Source organism: Borostomias antarcticus, assembly GCF_949987555.1.
Source record: "Borostomias antarcticus genome assembly, contig: scaffold_101, whole genome shotgun sequence".
Classification (NCBI taxonomy): Eukaryota; Metazoa; Chordata; class Actinopteri; order Stomiiformes; family Stomiidae; genus Borostomias; species Borostomias antarcticus.
The window spans coordinates 313,448-331,864 of NW_028175757.1; positions in this window are offsets into that span (position 1 = coordinate 313,448).

Genomic DNA, 18,417 nt, shown 5'->3' on the forward strand with positions numbered 1-18,417 from the left:
TTGCTAGTTGAGATGGTTTTGCTTTCGCGTTTTAACACAGCAGACCACCCTGAGTCCGATAGATACCCCTGTGTCTGCTGTGGATGTCGTAGCAATTAGTTAACACACACACACACACGTACACACAGACATACACCAGTCCACTTTAGGCATGGACCTAGTCCCCCCTTCCCCTCACCCTAACCCGGGTCCGTATCCTTTTCCTACCCCCACCCTACCCCTGACCCCTGCCTCTACCTGGACCCAGGCACACACACACACACACACACACACACACACAGACATACACCAGTCCTGGGCTCAGATTGTAATTTACAGATCCTGTAATTTATTGCTTTATAAATGTTCTTAGCCGGTAGACAAACATACTCCAGGAGCTTGCTCGATCGCCTTGTTGAGAGGGGTCAGGAAATAATTTTTACAGCTCACTTATCTGGCCCCTGGGTGATACTGTTTTTTTGCTTCCCTCTGGAATATGTAGGGGTGGGTCGTATGCCCACCTCCCTTGTTCTCTGTAAAGCGCATTGTGTTGCCTCTGGGTATGAAATGCGCTATACAAATAAAGCTTTGATTGATTGATTGATTAACATAGGCTACATCCTGGGTCGTATTGTGCTGCAGAGGTTGTATGTTTAGAAAACTAAAAGCTGTTACCAGCTGGCAGATTGACTGTGAATGCCTTTTTCTGTAGCATTGCTGTATAGAAGGATGTCACAAAATGTGTGTTTGTGTGTGTGTGCATGCCAGTGCCACAAACATTTATTTTTCACATTATTGTTGGATTGATGTTGTTGCTATTTGCAGTTGTCAGTGTTGCAGCCCCATTCACTGCTGTTGTAGGCCTACATGTGCATCTTGATTGTAATGTAAAATAAAATTGAAAAAACTTTACGCCTTTCTTCTCCGTGGCTACATGATTGAAAAGTAAGAAGTTGACAGTTTCAACAGTGATGCAAAGTTGACTCAAATACCTTAATTTACCCATGTTGAAAAGTAAGCAGTCAAAACAAAGTTGGGACTTCAAAGTTGATTCACCTTTCAAATTCAACACATTCAACAGTGATTGTAAGACCTTAATTCACCCATGTTGAAGAGTAAGATGTTGGAACAACGTCATGATATCAACGTTAATTCACCTTTCAAAATCAAAATCTAATCCAACGTTGATTCACGTAGTCACATGACGTTGAATCACCCATGAATCAAAGTTGAAATGCCAGCTGGGGTGAGGCTCACGTCTACCTGAGCATATCCAGGTGGAGATTTTCCACCACAGTGGCTGGAGACACTGCAGCAGCAACGGTTCCAGTAGACACTGGCTTTTATGTTCAGGAGAAACGCTAACTTGCGTTACTTCTTCTAACTGCACTGTTGGATGTATAATTCTAATATGCCTGTGAAGGTTAGACCCTGCTTGATATATTTTTACCTTACAAATTCTACATTCTGTCTTTATTCTACATTCTGTCTTTGTTGCCTATGTTATTAAAATACATCCAAATGCTACTTTGTTTACGACTCACACTCATTGTGTTTTCTTCTGTCCTCTGTTGATTGGCTGCCTCGTGGCTAGATAAGCTCAATGGCACACGTGAGGTAAAGTGATTTCTCTGGCCACTGCCTAAGTTACTTTCTAATTTGTTGCAAGAAATAAATATGCAATATTCTTCATCTGCAATATATTGATGGTTAAAAAGTGTGATATGTCAAGAATAACCATTGCGTATAACAGAAATAACACTGCTAATTAAATTGTATGGTTAAAACATAATTACACAGCTCTAAACAGACATATATTTCAATTTAATTTGTATGATAAATAATATGAAACAAAGCATTTCTGCTCTGTTAAATGTTATTGTGTCGTCATGAATTTCCTGGTACAGCCAAAACAACCTGTTCAAAGCTCAACGTTCTTAAGACAGTGGAGTTGCTTCTGGAACCAGGCCAGGTCCAGCCTGGCTTATGTGTGTTGGCTGGCTTGTTTCTGTGCGGGACTGGTAGGACGGTAATGTTTGATAAATAAAGATGGGTCTTGTCACCTGGACACATCAGTTCCAATGCTAATCCAGCACAATAAGAGCAGGATAGCCAGTTAGCTCATGGGCTCACAACAACTAGCAGCAGCTTCCATAACATTAATGGTAGCGGTCAGTGGCTAAAGCAGTTACACTGATGATAACATAAAGTCATCCCCACCAGGAACCCCGGTCTCCTGGGTGGGAGTCCAATGCTCTCACCACTATTCTACTTGTGCAGTGGAGATCGGTGGGTGGGTTTTGGTGTCCTTCTTCCAGTCCCTAGTGTGGGTTGGGGTTAGAATATGGGTTGGGGTTGGGACAGGATCTGATCTATAAGGCAAAGGGTAAAGGTTGGAGTGAAAGGATGAACATGTGGAGGTTTGGGGTATAGTCCCATAAAGTCATCCCCACCGGGTCTTCAACCCCAGTCTCCAGAGTGGGAGTCCAATGCTCTCACCACTACTCTACTTGTGCAGTGTAGATCGGCGGGTTGATTTTGGTGTCCTTCTTGATTTTGGTGTGCTGGGACTACTGCCTCTTTGGTGCCAACAGAGAAATGCAGGCCAACATTGTCCGCTGTAACGGAGGGGAGGGAGGGAGGGAGTGATGACCGGACGAACGCTATACTAGGTGCGCTGGCTTACAGTCACGCACAAAAAAGCATCAATACATTAAGCTAATTTCTCCATCACCACCTAAAGCTTTGCCATTCAACAGTCAGTCTTATCACTGAAAATAAACGACATAGGCGTAGAGCGACTGGTGCATCACATCCTATACAAAAATGAATTACTATAGGATTTGAAGTGTCCTACTCCTATTGTAATGAGGACTGTCTGTCTATAATGCAGTAGCGTACTGTGGGGTCTTGCACAGGGTCTTCTCCGACATTGTTATTACTCCCAATGCCCCCCAACCCCCCCCCCTGCACACCCCGTACACACACGCAGATAGGGAGAGAAACTACGCACGTAGGGGTCAGTGGAGTCTGGTGGATCCTAGAACTGGGTAAGCCAGGACCAACGAAGCACGCATGCACGCGCAGTGCGCATGATTTTCTGGGGGGTGCGCTGTCAAAGCATGCCCTGATGGGTTTCACAACACCAGAAGGGCGCTGAGCATTGGCATTTATATGTAAAAACATACAGGAAAACTATAGTATCCTAGGCTACTGATGTTTTTTTAAACACATCAACAAAGGCCAATAATTTGAGAGCGAGCGAATAAGAGGGCAATATTTAGGCCGAAACAACCAAGCTTTTAGGGACACACTAAATAAACTACAGAGCCATTATGACAACATTGGCCAAGCACCACGAAGAGAATGGCAGGACGATAAAATACACCCCCTTAGGACACAGCACTCAATAGCCTACTCCCCTACTTCACTAATCAGTGTTTAGGCTACTACTAGCCTACTAGGCTACTAGGCGTATTAGCCCACCGCTCCAGGTCTTGATTTGGTCTTGATTTGATTTGGTCTTGACTTCCGTAAGCTAGAATCATTTTATCTGGCCTACAATGTTAAGTGAATAACGAGCTAGTAAGACCGGTGTCAAAGGACCGTAACATGGACTGTATTTTCATGAGGAATGTAGGGGGCGACGGCGCACTACCAAAATGCTAAACACTGATGAAAATGAAGCGATATGGCAGAATACAAGACGCATTTAAGTCAAAAACAGTCTGAAAGTCGATTTCAGGCTTCCCCTTATGGTGTCAGAACGATGGCTTATGATCAAGTTTTCAAATCAAGTTTTATTTGGATTCGTATGGGTAAGCCAGGATTACCCTGGCTTATAGGAGCAATCGCCACTGGTAGGGGTACCAATAATTTGCAACACTTGGGACAATTTAATTGTTCCTATCAAAACGTAAACAACTATAATTCCGCACCAAAACTTAGTCCATTAGGCTACGACAACTCCTGCTCAAACACCACAACGCCTTTTATCAAACTGAAATAGCCCTGCCATGTGCTAACCATCTCTGGGCTACTGTATTTAACATAATAACATCGCATTCATAAGCCATCGTTCTGACACCATAAGCGGAAGCTTGTCAACGACATGTGACAACAGGTCCTTATCTCTCACATAGCAGCAAATTCACACACATTGCCAACATGAGCAATCTGAAATGCATAAGGTTGCGTGTCCACCGACAAGCTGTATTTTAGGGCGCTATAGGGACGAGAAAATGACTTACCTGATATAAAATGGGCACCGCAAAGGCATTTCTGATTATGTCTTCAGTCCAGTCTGTAGGCTATGCTTAGCCACAGGTGACTCCAGTTCTGAAAAGGCCGGTTTCCTCTTGAAACGAATAAAGTTTGTCACTAGAGCGCCGATTTGTAGCCTACACCCGAAGACGCAACAGCCAGACATATTGATGGTATATAAAATACTAGTCTTTGCACTAAAATACGGCTGCTCTGAACTCATCTGTCTCCCCCTGCTTCTGTTTCAAGAATGCGCGCGCATACATAGCTGGGTCTATAATGAACAAATATGACCCATGCTCTATTTTAACAAATGCTGGGTTTTGAAGCCTCGGCGCTACCAATAAATAACTTATTTAGACGCTACCAATAAATAACTTATTTAGACGCGTTCTGTCTGAGTGAAATTATTTTTCCGAGGTAGTCTTCTTCTGTGGTGGTGGCGGTGCTTTGAAGCTTCAACCCAGCATTTGTTAAAATAGACCCTTTTGCTTAGGTAAATGAAGTTTCATGTTTATCTGACACTTGTAGGCTAAATATGAGCGCCTCTCCTAACTAGGCCGACACCGATTCATTTTGACGGAAAAGTGAATGGACCAGCAAAGGACTGTTGTCTGGCATGAGCGAGCGGAATGCGACAACGGGACTGAAGGGCTACATTTCAACCAGACATTCTAGTGAAACCAGGTAGTCAAAATAACTTACCTGATATAAAATGGGCACCGTAAACGCAGGCATTTCTGGTGATTTCCTCAGTCCAGTCTGTACGCTTAATAATGGCGATTTTGTCTGTCTTCCTCTGCTACTGTTTAAAGAATGCGCGCGCATACTTGTGCTGACTAGGCTGTAAAAGGGTCTATAATAAACAAATATGACCCACGCTCGTTACATAACTTCTACAACATCCAGTGACAAAATATGTCATGGTACCTTGGTATGTCCACACCAAGGATTGAACTCACAACCTTCGTGATGATAGGCAGCGCACTATCCACTCAGCCACAGCTAACCTGGGATTCTGTGGGGTTTTGCTGTTCTGGGACCACTGCCTCTTGTGGTAGCAACAATAGAACTGCAGGTCAACAACAAGAAGAAAGAGGAAGGGAGCGACAAATACGATTCCCTCTTCTTGGTGTGTCGGCTTACAGCCAACACACAAAAATCCAGCCCCCATCTGAATGGCTCCCCGGTCGCCACTGTGGATTCCTTCCTCTTTCTGGGCACCGCCATTTCCTGGGACCTCAAATGGGAACTGAACACCAGCTCCTCACGAAGAAGGCACAGAAGACGCTTCCTGGGGCAGCTCAAGAAATTCGGCCTACCATCATCAAGTCCATCCTCACCTCCTCCATCACCACCTGGTCCTACCTGGCCAAAGATAGGGCCAAAATGCAGCAAGTCGTCTGCGCCGCGGAGAATGTGATTGGCTGCAGCCTGCCTCCCCTCCAGGCCCTGCACGACTCCAGGGCCTGTAGCGGGTCCCCACCCGGCCACAATCTCTTCGTTCCACTCCCCTCCGGCAGGAGGCCGCGGTCCATTGTATATACACTGAAAACACTACATTTTCTATACTGTTTTAATCTCATTTTGCATTCGTATTTTGTACTGCTCATTTGCACTGTCCTGTCTTTACACTGTCCAGTCTCGTCTCTGCACCCTGTCCAATGTTGTCTTCATGTTATTGTTGTCTTATGAACCACGACCGAACCGAACAAATTCCTAGTAGGCCTATGTTGAAAAACTACATGCCAATAAACAAATTCTGATTCAAAAGATAGAATACTAAAATGGTACACATGGATAGATATGTGCCCCCTGTACAATTACAGACAGACACGCACATGTGCGCGCAGACACACACACACACACAGACATAGCCTACTAAACACAATTATGTCCGCAGTGGCGTATTTAGGCATGGGCAACATGGGCAGCCGGGGGGGGGGGGTGTGTGGTGGCAAGAGGAGCAGAAAAAAACTCTGCGAAGTAAACCGCGTCCCCCCCCCCCCCCTCCCCCCCCAATTATGTCCGCAGTGGCGTATTTAGGCATGGGCAACATGGGCAGCCGGGGGGGGGGGTGTGTGGTGGCAAGAGGAGCAGAAAAAAACTCTGCGAAGTAAACCGCGTCCCCCCCCCCCCCCCCCGTCAACAAATCGCACGTCAATCAGAATTGCCTGACAGCCCCGCCCCCCCCCAAAAAAAAACACAACAACAACTTGCTGACAGTTTATCATTCACAATCGGAAAGCCCGTTCATTTCACTTTTAAAAAACGAAATTGAAAGTGTTCCATCTCACCGCATCGGCTCGGGGCCGGGGGGGGGGGGGGGGGCGCCGTAGCGGGGGTGAAAATAATATATATTACCGTTTAATATAAAACAAATAATGAGCATTCAAAAAATGTGTTGACAAAACTTTGATGAAGATGAGGTGTGGCATATTTTTTAGGTAGCCTACTTTTTCCAGTAAACTCTTTAACTGATCTTGTGGTTATGTTGGTGTGTGGGTATTTTAGATAAGCCCACACCCTGGCTGGAAAGTTACAGGGTGACCTTTTAGAAAATGATGAAGCTGCAGCGTAACAGATAGAGCCAGGGTGTAGGTGCACAATCATGTCACTTTTTATTTTCCTATTTCTTATGCACGGTTTTGAAAATGGGGCCCATTTTGTCATTTGCCATTTTGTCACAAATACAACCATTTTGACACCATATGGCACACGTTTCATACGATTTGATTCTGTTTGAACCAGTTACATGCTCCTGTGCTCAATCTGAAACCTTTTTAACATTCATACTTTTCTAACCTAATCTGGGTTAGATTTTTTCTGAGATATTGTTAGAGTAAAGTACATGCATATATTGACCAAACACAAACACACAAGACCAGTACTGCACACTGATGAACATACAGTAGCCTATCTCTTCTGAGGCCGACGGCGTTCCTGATGCGAGTGGCTCCGTGTTCGACGAGTCATCCGGTCGTTCAACTGCGACCTCCCTTGGCTGCTAGCGAGAGCCGCGCATCACCTGCAGGTTCCCCTCCCGGAAGTAGAGGCTGAAGTGGGGCTGCCGGTCGTTGCCCAGCTTGCGATCGTGCCGCAGCATCGGAAGTAGCTGCGCTTTGCGTTCCAGGGCGTGGCGTACGAGTATACCAGACTCCTGTTTGGGTATGCTCTTGCCCCTAGGACAGGCGCGGATCTATGGGTGGGCCTGGGTGGGCCTAGGCCCGCCCAGATTGACAGCTGGCCCACCCAGTCAGATTCATGAAAATACATATTTTTAAAAAATAAAAATAAAAATATTTTTAAAGTTTAATTTTCACTAACTACCTTGAATGTGAATAGTTTTGTCTTGGAAATGATTAAAAGTATGTATTAATACTAATAATATTCAACTTCCTCTCTTACGTTTACATTGCGTCAACCGTCTTTTTCGTACTGCGTAAGTTAACGTTACCTGATTGGCGCCGGCGGGCAGTTGTTCAGTGCGCGCGCTATGATGGCTAAACAGCTAACATTGACCCGCTTTCTTAAAAAGCCACGTCTGGAAGAGAATGAAAGTTTGGACCAGGCCTTGTCCAAAGACAGAGTGGAGGGTCGTGGTGAGATGTGTGCGGGCTCTGGGGATGAAGAAGGAGAAACGGCCACAGCTTCAACATCTCGTGAGTGTAATGCTAACGTGAGCATACAAGCTGAAGCTCCACCGAAGCGACCCTCATTGCCACCGGCTTCTGACCCAGCAAACACGCAACGTCAGGGAGACGTTCAGATCATGTCTTAATAACGTCCGTTGGTCCAGAACCCCATTTGTACGTCTGCTGGACCCCTCAATATTCACACGTCTGGCTTGGACCCCTCTAAGACGTCTCTGGACGTGCAGAACAGGTTCAATATCTGAACGTTAAAAAAAACATTCACTCTGGCTCCTATAATTGGATGTCTATGGACGTCCGAAAAAGTCAAAAAAGACATCTAAAAGACGTCTTTTAGACGTGTCTTTGCTCAGTGGGGAAGAGGAAGTTCCACCGAAGCGACCTTCACTGCCACCGGCTTCTGAAGAGCTAACTGGTAGGCCTGCACCGTCAGAGACTTTTCCCCGCAACAAACCGGATCAAGACACGCCTGAGATCATCAATGTTGACTGGACGCTTGAACAACCTGACGCTCCTGTCGTTTGAAAGAGAACTAACAGAGACATTGGATCATGACGACATCATCAGTTTCTTCAATTCCACACCCAGACGACTCCGCCTTGTATAACCAACCGATAAGGTAGGCCATGGTTTCATATTTGAGTCTGGCCCGCTGTGGCATGTATGTTTATGATTGCAGGCACCCTCTGTGAGCGAGGGACTTCTGAATTGTGACAGGCTACTGTAGGCTATTGGCTATTTAATTTGTGTTTGTATGATTACAGCCCGCCGTGGCATGCACGTTTATGATTAGGAAGCCTCTGATAAGCGAGGGAGTTATTTAATTGTGGTTGTATCCCTGTCAGTGCACCAACGAGGGTTATGCAACATTTGTTATTATCGCGAGATGTTCCATCCATTCATCTGGCTGCTCATACATAGGTCTAAAACGTGCGGTGATGAGTTTCACTCAGGCCTACCCAGATTTTTCCAGGCCTACCCATCAGCCACTTTCTGTATCCGCCACTGCCCTAGGACCTTCTCCATATGTGTGGAATCGGCGCTGAGTGGATCACAGTACTGGCATACCTGCTTAACAAGCAAGACGCTAGTCATAATCAATTAATGAATTTAACGTAATGATGAACACCACACAACCAATGTCAGTAGAATTTGTTGTTGGTACAGCATGTGATCTTATTGGTACAGCATCTGTCAGCACAGCCACTTAATTACCTAATTATTAATTAAGTTATTAATTAATTATTAATTAAACTTAATTATTGTCCACTTAATTGATAAGGCCATAGAAGGGCCACCTGCTGGTGGTGGCCAGTCCTTTAGATAAGATTAGTTAGTTTAATATAAGTTAGCAGTCCCCCTAACTTGTAACCCTGGTTACACTTATGACCGCCCATCACGAACACACAAGTACTGTAGATCTGATCCCCAGACTACAATTCCATTGGCGTAGGCTATGCCATGACATTAATGTTGCTTAGATGAATATTTATTCATGGCATAGGCCTAATTCTTTCAGCTGCAACCCATGAGCCTTGGAAAGGGACAACACTTAAAAGTTAAGTCATTAATGTTTGCTTCAGGTTGGAGCAATGTGAGGTCTCTAAACAAGAGGAGTTTAGAACTCAAGATTAAGCTTAACAAAATATGAAGATCAATAAAGAGAAGCATTAAGGCAGAGACCACAGAAATTACTAATGCATCACTCACTGATGTCACATTCTGAAAGTTTCCTTCATTTAGCAGATAGCATTTCCTTCTTCATCTTCACTCATAGTGGTGTCGGGCTCAGAGGTCTACATACTGATACACATCAACGGGAGATCATGTTACCCTCTTACTGTCAGGTCCTCAGTTTACTGGTAAGACTGTTTGTATCATGTTAGTGCTGTGTTGAAAATGTATTCTTACTTTAATAACAAGGCAGAAATATCTTGAAAACACTACTTTATGAACTTTAGGAACATTACTTCCTCAAACGCTTTGTGTCACAGATCACTGAGAGAAAGTTGCAATCGTAAATCTCAGATCAGAAAAAAAGTAATTCTTGTAAATTTGCACTCAGTAAATTAGCCCTCAACTGTAATAACAAAAATGCAAAACAAACATGCAATTACTACAGAAGGTCTAAGCAGCCATGCATTCATCCATCTTTTTTCCCTCCGTTTTCTCATGATAACGAGTTAATTTTCTGTTTTTTCGTGATAACGAGATAATGTAATTTTGTTTTCTCGTGATAACGAGATACTTTTCTTGAGATCTCGATATCTGTAGAGTCGGACGACCGGGCCGATGAAGCGCTTTCATAGGCAAATTGCATTGAGAGTAACAGGGCGTTACACGTAGGATATCGCCCTGGACCAGGTCTAATCCCACCCAACATAATTTTTAAATTATTATTAAAACAGACGTCAATCGGTCAGTTTGCAGAGCCGAGCGGAGAGCTGAGGGGAGCGAGAGCAGCCACTGCGTCGGAGGGACGCGGCAGCCAATGAAAACGAAGTGGGAGGGGCATTGTATGGAGTCAAAATTAGGCCAGAAAGCATTGTAAACGTAAGTGAAGTATTGTAAACAAAAACATATGAATTGTAAACGTAAGTGAAGTATTGTAAACGTAAGTGAAGTATTGTAAACGTAAGTGAAGTATTGTAAACGTAAGTGAAGTATTGTAAACAAAAAATATATAAATTATTACTTAATTATTAAAAAATAAAATAAAAATTGCATTTACAATACTTTTTTGCGTTTACAAAACCTTTTCTGCATTTACAAAACTTTTCTGCCTTTACAATACTTTTTCTGCGTTTACAAAACATTTCTTGCGCTGCAAAACATTCTGGCCTCTCTTTGACGTGGGGGCGGGGCTAGATGAGTGGCGTGTCCAGAGAGGAAGAGGCGGAGTTTCGGGATGCCCACCGCCATATGAGCGCTGCTCAACGTTTTTTGGACTTCTTCTATGGTTTTGATTTATATATGGTGGTGGGCATCCCGAAACCCCGCCTCTTCCTCTCTGGACACGCCACTCATCTAACCCCGCCCCCACGTCAAAGAGAGGCCAGAATGTTTTGCAGCGCAAGAAATGTTTTGTAAACGCAGAAAAAGTATTGTAAAGGCAGAAAAGTTTTGTAAATGCAGAAAAGGTTTTGTAAACGCAAAAAAGTATTGTAAATGCAATTTTTATTTTATTTTTTAATAATTAAGTAATAATTTATATATTTTTTGTTTACAATACTTCACTTACGTTTACAATACTTCACTTACATTTACAATTCATATATTTTTGTTTACAATACCTCACTTACGTTTACAATACTTCACTTACGTTTACAATGCTTTCTGGCCTCATTTTGACTCCATAGCATTGAGCTAAACTGGCTTGGGAATCGTTGGCACGCCGCTGGAAGCATGGAAGTGCTGTCCCATTTAATTCACGGCCCTGCACCCTCTGGCCCTTCCAGCTGACGTCAATTAAGTGCTCAGGCCGCAAGGGTGGTTTGCGCACTCAGCTGGATTCAGCTATTGTTACTTGACTGTAATGTTAGCTGTTATTTCTCTCGCTACTTTTCCCTCTCTGAAGATATCCCAAAGATGCAGATCTTAGGAAGAAGTGGGAAGTCGCCCTCAAAAGGAAAGATTTTGCTGCCAAAGAAGACTGTCATTTGCAGCAACCATTTCGAGGCAGAGCACTTTGACAGGACCGGTCAGACTGTCCGGATTAGATCTGGTGTCAATCAATCAACTTTTATTATGCAGACTCATGGTCCATTACAAAACACATACAACAAAAATTAAAAAAGGCAACAATACCAGTGTTTCCACATAGGTGACTGGTATCTCACCGCACTGAAAACAGGATTTGACAGCAGCACAATAATGGAATTCTGAGAACCATTTAGTCGGCATATAAATTTGTACATCAGATTCCTCAACAGGGCTATATTGACACCTGCACTACAAAACAGTTCACTTGCACTGTACCACCTTGGCTTTTTAAGCAATATACGCATGCAGTCATTATAGGCAACCTTAAGCTTATGGATGCTAGCCTTTTTAAACTTTATCCACAAGGGAGCAGTGTAGAGAGGAGTACAGTACGCTCTAAACAGGCTTATCTTGACATTGTCTGAGCACCAGTGGAATTTCCTAACCAACATGTTAGCTTGTGCATATAACATGCGGCGCTGTCTATACAAGTCATCATCATCAGACATTTGATCTGTGATGACATGTCCCAGATACTTAGCTTTACAGCAGACAGATAGAACTTGCCCTGAGAGGTAAAATGATGGGAAGATTAGATCTTTGTCCCCTTTTGTTTTACAGATCATGACAATGCTCTTTTTAGCATTGTATTTCACATCAAATTGGACACCATACTCAGAGCATATATTCAACATCTGTTGGAACCCAGCACTGCTAGGAGAGAAAATAGCCAGATCATCGGCATACATAAGATGGTTTACCAGGGTGTTACCAATCATACATCCTATTTTACAGCCTCTTAGCTGGTCAGATAAATCGTTCATGTACACATTAAAGAGGGCTGGTGAGAGTAGCCCCCCCTGGCGCACCCCATTACCAACACCGAAAGGTCCAGAGACTGCATTACCCCATTTGACCTGCATGCTCTGGTTGGCATACAAATATGCCAGGACCCTAATTATACTGTTAGGCACTCCTCTTTGACTCAGTTTTATGAACAGCTTATGATGGTTGACTCGATCAAAAGCTTTAGAGGCATCAATAAAACCAATTAACACAGAGGAATTCTGTCTTCTATACATTTCAACAGTTTCCTTCAGGGCATAGATACATAAATCAGTACCATGCTTAGCCTTGAAGCCAAACTGGTTGTCTGTGGTACCAAAATAAAAACATAATCTGTCTAATAAAATTCTTTCCAGGACTTTGGATAACACACTAGCTAGAGCAATTGGTCTGTAATTATCCAAGCTCCCCACCTTGCCCGCTTTGTCCTTGATGACAGGCACCAGAGTAACAGACAACATGGAGTCCGGCAGCAGACCATGATTCATAAGGCCAGTAAAACAGATGGCGAGAAGGGCAGCGACCCTCGGACTTGCAAGTTTGAGGTGCTCTGCAGTGATCTGATCTAAGCCGCTAGCTTTGTTATCAGCTAGCTGTGTAATAGCTTGATAGACCTCATTGGCTGTTGTTCCCACTGTGTCACTGTTGGCAATGTTGCCCACTTTGTAGGGGTCACTTTTAACACAATTGAATAGCTCAGAATAATGTTGTCTCCACAAATCAGCTATGTTGTCGGCTCCCGAGACTCCTTCTATGGTACATGGTAACGATGTACTGCCTCTGTTCAGAGCTCTCACCTCCTTCCAGAAGCCAGTAGCATCGTTACCAAGGAGCTTTTCAGCCATAGAGTCCGCTCTCATTACTTGTTCGTGTTTGCTGATATACCGAACTGCATATTTATATTGAGCGTTAGTACGCTTTATGTGATCCAGGACAGGCCCCTCTCTGGGCCTACCTGCCAGGACCCACTCCTTAAAGGCATTCTTAGCTTCAGCATGATGAGCAGCCACATGTTTATTCCACCCTGGCTTAATGCTGTGTCTTTTATCAGAGTGAGTAAAGCATGGCCTACTAGCTTCATACACAGCTCCCACAATACAATTATACATGTGACAGATGTCCTTACAGTGAGAGCTTTTGTTACAATTCACATCAGGACACATAATTGCATCTCTGGGTAGATATACATTACTTAGAAGGACATCAGTTCTCCCGTAGTATAACATCACATCCTCATCTGTGAGTTTAGACCAATCCAGTTTAGCCTTACAGGCACTATTAACCTCCTGAGACATCTCTGGGAGACTGTCACAATCAAGTGACATGACAAACGGAACATGATCAGACATAGATGCCTCATACACAATCTCCATAGATCTTAGAATAGCATGAGCATCAGCAGTGCTAATGCAGTGGTCAAGCCATGATGTAGAGTGCCAGGCCTCACTTATGTAAGAATAACTATCTGCAGGTAGGAGCTTTTGGCTGGATAATATAAGATTGTTATCATCACAAAACTGCAGCATATGCTTTGCAAACAAGGAACTTTTGTCTGATAGATCAGCATTCATGTCACCGACTACATAGATACTTGTGGAATGATTATCAGAAATAAAAGAATTTATAAAAGCTAGACGATTCAGGTATTCGTCTTCATTTTGTTGTGACTCATACGGTGTGTATACATTGAGGATAGTAGCCTCTTTGTTATTCATTTTTATCTGTATAGCGATACACCAGTCAGCTTCTAGCCTAATGACATTGATCGCAGAGTCCATCTTTTTGTGCCAAAGGATGGCCACGCCCCCTGCTATCCTTCCTCTCACTATCCCCATAGATAGGTCAGTAGTGGACTCACCAGCCCCATGGAAATTGTCATTAAAAGAGTTCAAATTTCCCAAGTCCTGTTTAGATAAAAAAGTTTCTTGTAAACATAAAATATCACAGTTTTTCAGCAGGTTGTCAACTACTATACGTCGGGCTCTGTCTCCTGCGTTGTTTCCCAGGCGTAGCCCGCGGCAGTTGTATGATCCAACCCGCATAAAGTTTAACTGGGCAGGGTGACCCCGTTCGGTGCTCTTGCACCAAGTGAAGCAGAGATAGGCCTAGCTGTGCTAGCTCCCGTCTCTCCCGCTTTGCGTGGCTCATAATATCGCCTCACAACAGAGCCTTCAGGCCAGAGTTCTGGGTTGTACATGTCCGCAACTTCATTGCACTCAACACACACTTTAAACGAGCTATATCTGTTGCTCGCAGTGACAATACGTTCACAGTTAACGACACGGTCAAGTTGAGCAGCCAAATAGTTAGACAGCGTCTCTGCATCAAGGTCCGGTGAGAATTTGGTAGCAAAAACACTTACCAACTTCGTCTGAACCACTCTTATATTCCCTTGCGGACGAGTACCAACAATAGGCTTGGACACCCTCCGTTCAGGTTTTCCAGCACGCTGTTTGAACGCTTCGCGGGCAGGCTGGCCCTCGGCATGATTCTTCCGAGCTTGGCCATGTTTCACCACACGGCTCCATTTCGGCGAGTTTTCCACCGTTCCTCCAGGAGTCAGACAGGCACGCCCAGCCCCACTCCCTGCACCTGCCTTGGCACAAACGCCCGGGGTCAGCTCCGTGCGAGATGATGCAGGAGCCGGGAATCCACCGTTGGAATCACCACCAGCAGAAGGGCCAGGGGCACTCGTATTAGCCGGCACCACGCCATTCTCCCCAGCCGGGGGATTGCGCGGTGTGCTCCCGAAGGTCGTTCCAGCATCACTCGAGACAACCAGCCCTCCACCACCACTCGGTTCCAGCCGGCGCTCAACAGCAGCAACTCTGCTGACCACCACCACAATAACACATGAGTAACTGACCACCACCACAATAACACATGAGTAACTGACCACCACCACAATAACACATGAGTAACTGACCACCACCACAATAACACATGAGTAACTGACCACCACAATAACACATGAGTAACTGACCACCACCACAATAACACATGAGTAACTGACCACCACCACAATAACACATGAGTAACTGACCACCACCACAATAACACATGAGTAACTGACCACCACAATAACACATGAGTAACTGACCACCACCACAATAACACATGAGTAACTGACCACCACCACAATAACACATGAGTAACTGACCACCACAATAACACATGAGTAACTGACCACCACCACAATAACACATGAGTAACTGACCACCACCACAATAACACATGAGTAACTGACCACCACCACAATAACACATGAGTAACTGACCACCACAATAACACATGAGTAACTGACCACCACCACAATAACACATGAGTAACTGACCACCACCACAATAACACATGAGTAACTGACCACCACCACCACAGTAACACATGAGTAACTGACCACCACCACCACAATAACACATGAGTAACTGACCACCACCACAATAACACATGAGTAACTGACCATCACCACAATAACACATGAGTAACTGACCACCACAAAAACACATGAGTAACTGACCACCACCACAATAACACATGAGTAACTGACCACCACCACCACAATAACACATGAGTAACTGACCACCACCACAATAACACATGAGTAACTGACCACCACAGTAACACATGAGTAACTGACCACCACAATAACACATGAGTAACTGACCACCACCACAATAACACATGAGTAACTGACCACCACCACAATAACACATGAGTAACTGACCACCACAATAACACATGAGTAACTGACCATCACCACAATAACACATGAGTAACTGACCACCACAATAACACATGAGTAACTGACCACCACCACAATAACACATGAGTAACTGACCACCACAATAACACATGAGTAACTGAACACCACCACAATAACACATGAGTAACTGACCACCACCACAATAACACATGAGTAACTGACCACCACAATAACACATGAGTAACTGACCACCACCACAATAACACATGAGTAACTGACCACCACCACAATAACACATGAGTAACTGACCACCACCACCACAATAACACATGAGTAACTGACCACCACCACCACAATAACACATGAGTAACTGACCACCACCACAATAACACATGAGTAACTGACCACCACCACAATAACACATGAGTAACTGACCACCACAATAACACATGAGTAACTGACCACCACCACAATAACACATGAGTAACTGACCATCACCACCACAATAACACATGAGTAACTGACCACCACAATAACACATGAGTAACTGACCATCACCACCACAATAACACATGAGTAACTGACCACCACAATAACACATGAGTAACTGACCACCACAATAACACATGAGTAACTGACCACCACCACCACAATAACACATGAGTAACTGACCACCACCACAATAACACATGAGTAACTGACCACCACAATAACACATGAGTAACTGACCATCACCACCACAATAACACATGAGTAACTGACCACCACCACCACAATAACACATGAGTAACTGACCACCACCACAATAACACATGAGTAACTGACCACCACCACAATAACACATGAGTAACTGACCATCACCACCACAATAACACATGAGTAACTGACCACCACAATAACACATGAGTAACTGACCACCACCACCACAGTAACAGATGCAGGTGAGAAGAAAGTGACTATTAATCAATCATTCTTTTCTTAATAGTACCCGCTTTCTTGCTTCTTTTCCCCAGGCAGTTCTTGAATTGTTTGGTCCACTGAGAGCACGTCGTACAGATGAAGATGGCTCTGTGAGGTTCAATGACCCCCACGGTTGGCTTACAGTGTGTCAGTGCATCACTGTAATGGGTCAGCAGCTATTTGCAGTACTGTGGGTGAGTGAGAGGCGAAGGCTGAATAAAGTCTGTTGGGTTGGATAAGCAGGGAGAGATAGAAGCTGTGTCATTAGAGGACACAGAACAGTACAGCTAGCTATATTTAGATTTTTTTTTAAAGAAGAAAAAAATTGGTAGGTATTTTTACAAGTTGAGTTGAAGGGTTGAATGCATGTATGACATTGCCAGTAGTTTTAGAAGTTGCGCTGTGTGTGTATGGTGCAGGCGTGTGTGTGTGTGTGTGGTGGGGGGGGGCTATAGTGTGTGTGGTACCTGTAGAGGTAGTTGCAGGCGTGTGTGTGCGTGTGTGTGGGGGGGGGGCTGTAGTATGTGGTACAGTACCTGTAGAGGTAGTTGCAGACGTGTGTGTGTGTGTGTGTGTGTGTGTGTGTGTGTATATGTGTTGGTGGGGGGGCTGTAGTATGCAGTATGTGGTACAGTACCTGTAGAGGTAGTTGCAGACGTGTGTGTGTGTGTGTGTTGGTGGGGGGCTGTAGTATACAGTATGTGGTACAGTACCTGTAGAGGTAGTTGCAGACGTGTGTGTGTGTGTGTGTGTGTGTGTATATGTGTTGGTGGGGGGGCTGTAGTATGCAGTATGTGGTACAGTACCTGTAGAGGTAGTTGCAGACGTGTGTGTGTGTGTGTGTGTTGGTGGGGGGCTGTAGTATACAGTATGTGGTACAGTACCTGTAGAGGTAGTTGCAGGCCAGTGTGTTCCAGCAGCACGTTGGCCCAGGGTCCGGCTGTGATCACCAGGCTCGCAGCCCTGTAGACCCCCGAGGCTGTCGTCACGCTGACTGTAGAGCCCGGCTGGACGCCCGTAACCTTCTCCCCATCCTTAATCACTCCCCCCAGACGCTGGAACACGCCCTGGGACGAGGACGGGGACGGGGGGTGACAGGGAGGAAAGGGGTAACAGGGGCTCTGAAGTCAAGTTCACACACAAGCAGTCGTGACGACGGGACGCTAATTTTAGAGACTTTCCATGAGATTTGACGCGTTGAGTCTCGAAATCCACTGTGGGTTTCAGAACTCAACTCGAATTGGCGGTTACTAAACGGCCTGGTTTGAAGTTTATTTATTTACAATAGGGACAGTGCATATTGATAAATAT